This window comes from Austrofundulus limnaeus, unplaced genomic scaffold (assembly GCF_001266775.1).
Source record: "Austrofundulus limnaeus strain Quisiro unplaced genomic scaffold, Austrofundulus_limnaeus-1.0 Scaffold3, whole genome shotgun sequence".
NCBI classification, from domain to species: Eukaryota; Metazoa; Chordata; class Actinopteri; order Cyprinodontiformes; family Rivulidae; genus Austrofundulus; species Austrofundulus limnaeus.
Genome location: NW_013952405.1, coordinates 8,941,872 through 8,944,904, shown reverse-complemented (window position 1 = coordinate 8,944,904; position 3,033 = coordinate 8,941,872). Strand labels below are relative to the sequence as shown.

General features: G+C 41.2%; 1 long non-coding RNA gene across 1 annotated transcript in view; it reads right to left on the bottom strand.

Moving 5' to 3' along the window:
• Window positions 1-396: 396 nt before the first annotated feature.
• LOC106526950 (uncharacterized) overlaps window positions 397-3,033 on the bottom strand; it is an 18,002-nt gene continuing 15,365 nt past the window's right edge. Inside the window, exon 2 of the long non-coding RNA XR_001311325.1 lies at window positions 397-1,879. This is a non-coding gene — a long non-coding RNA (uncharacterized LOC106526950). The remainder of the gene's footprint in view (window positions 1,880-3,033) is intronic.

Here is a 3,033-nt window from a genome sequence, read left to right as displayed (position 1 = left end):
TGAATTGTCTTTTCATTTTCATTAAATCTCAACTGTTTTCCCATCAAGTCGGCGCCACTAAAGCTAAGCTGAACTTTTTTCTTTCTTTGTTCCCTTCATTATTTGCACGAATCCAACCCAAACGTTGGTCCGACAGCAGCACTCACAGCCACTATTACATCACCTCGCACTCTCATGCACCAGCGCGCAGAGTGCTTTTCTATGAATAATACAAAGAGAGCTGGGAGACACGGACATGGACATCGGGCTTGGTTACTAAATGACAGATAGAAACTGAAGGATGGAGACAACTGAGAGATAAAGCTCCTGAGGGGAAATATCAGGTGAATTATTGCTGAACCTGAGCTAAGTGTGGGATTTTTAGGGGGGGTGGGGGATGACACTGAAGACTCGTAATTTGGTTTGGATTGAACTTTATTGTTTAAATCAGTTAAAATGCAGATATTACAGCAAGTCTCGAGATTCAGAAGGGTAACATGAAGAGTTATGCGACCAACGACTGCAAAGGAAGTCGAGGTTTTAAAGTGCTTTTCCCCATGAGAGAAGCAGCTTTAGTACAGAAGGAAAATAACATATTGCACCCAGAGATCAGCAGACACATCCTCTATCAAAGAGCGTGTGCACACGCTAACACACACAATACACACACACAAGGACAGGCAGACGGTCTCTCATGAAATTCAAATGCACGTAATGGGACAACCTCCATCAAAAACCTTCCAATAATGGTCTTTCTACAGTGGAAAATGCAAAATACAAACACAATTCAATACAAAACCATATGATCTGATAACTATTGTATTGCATTATATCGTAAAACTGCAGGAAATCAACTCAAAACGGGATCCAAATGYTTCTAGAGCTGTAATCTTCGAACCTTTTCCCTTCCTTTGTCCTCCCCTCTCTGCCAGTCCGTCTTTCCTGCCAGCACAGACACACAGTTAACTGAGCTTCCTATATAATTAGACAAACAAAAAAGAGAGGGATGAAACATCTAAAGGAGAGGAGACTCTAAATGATTACACATTCACTCTGCTTCCTTCCCCCTTGCTGCACACATAACCATCAATTAGAGGAGAGGAGAGGATGAGGACAAGCGAAGCAGCCAGAAGTCTATTTGTGCGCCTATCTCTCCCTCTTCCTCTTCAAAACTCCCAGCTCTGGAGAGGGCGAGGGGAGGGCGAGGGAACAGACGTGAAAAACAAGAAGTATATAAATAAAGAAATCAGAGTGCTTCACATCCGGTGGTCTGATTGGCTGAGATGCGAGTCAGGCAGATCTGGGCCACAGTTGCACTCATTGTTCAGTGAGCTTTTCTACAGAGTCCAACCCAGCGACAGCAATGAATGTTGATTGTGACCTTTGCTCTTTGGGTACAGTGGGGGAAACAAGTATGGCGCTTGTGTGCGGGTGCTTTCCTGTGTTTCGCATTTGCACGCGGCGCCCGCTCGCCCCTCCTGTCGGTCCAAGTCCTGACGTCGACCAGAGCGAGCCACGGGGCACAGTCAACGGTCGATGGTTTTTTGTGCAATTCATACCAAACTCACCGACAGCGTTGAATGTTCACCGAGGCAGGCGGGGGGAGGTGGGGGAGGGGTGAGCCGATCTGACAGGGACGACAGGGGCACAGAATCCGCTCAGGACCACAGAGGTCAGGTTGCACAACATAACCGGGAGCAACTTGATGACACAAGACAGCGGCAGAACGAGCGTCCTGTCCGCGGGGCAGTGACAACTCTGATTTATGTTACACACAAAAGTACAACTAGGTGTGTTTTAAGCTCGAACATGAGCTGTGAATATCTGCTTTGTGGCAGTGCCACCACCTCGGTGTTCACAGGAACTCAAATCTTCGGATGAAAATGTGACGCAGCAGCATCTGAAACACACAAGAACATTGTGTTGTTAGCACCGAGACTCCAAAGATGCTAATGTCTTCATTCAGCACGTTAAAACAGAATCACAAGAGTTTTATTGTCATTATTTCCAGACTACTTTCTGACTTTTCTTTTTGTACTGGCATTTAGCCGTAAAGACACACTTCATCTGGTTTCGGCTGCCTCTGTGAATATCTTTAAACTGAGAAGTGCAAAATGTGTTTTACTGCTTGGTTATGTTTGTCATGTGTAAGATCCCATTGATGTTTGTAGGTTTTTGTGAAGGCAGCTATCCAGTATGATCATTGGCAATCATGAAGTACACCTTATCGCATCACATCAGGTCGTATTGTGTTGTGTTGTATTGTGTTGTACAGTGGCACATTGCATTGTATCTTGTCATGTTGTATCATGTCATGTCAGAACATATTGTATCATATTATATCATTTCGTGTTGTGTCATATTGTATCATGTTGTGTAATATTGTATTGTGTTGTGTCATATCACATTTCATCGTGTTGTATTGTATTGTATCGTGTCATATTATATCATATTGCATCGTGTCATATCAAATTGTATTTTGTCGTGTCGAATTGTGTCAATTGTATCATATTTTGTTGTATTGCATTGTGTCATATTGTGTCGTCTTGTGTCAAATGGTATTTTATTGTGTTGTATTGTAATTTATTGTGTTGAAGTCTGGGGTAAAGCTTGCAACACAACTGCAAATCCAACCGTAAAAATTATCACTTGAAATGATTACAACCATCCATCAAATACATTATTTTGCAAACTGAAAAATTTGAAATTCTATGATTTGGTTGACAATAATATTTTACTGTTTATGTTTAAGTCTCACAAAACAAATTACCTTCCAACATTCAAGTAAATGTTGTTAAGAGAGACAGTTGTTATTATCTATAGAAGATGGAGATGTTTGTGAAGCCTTGGTTTCATACAAGTTTAAAAAAAAAGATGTACTTTAATCCAGGGAATAAGGTTGTGGAACGGGTCTGGAAGATGATGTYGAAACTGTCAGATCTATGTACATATTTAAGAGAAAGATAAAAGCTAGTTTTTTGAATGTATATGGAAAAGAATAATGTGAATCTATATGAATTTTGTTTGAGTTGATGTTTTTATTTAGTGTTATTT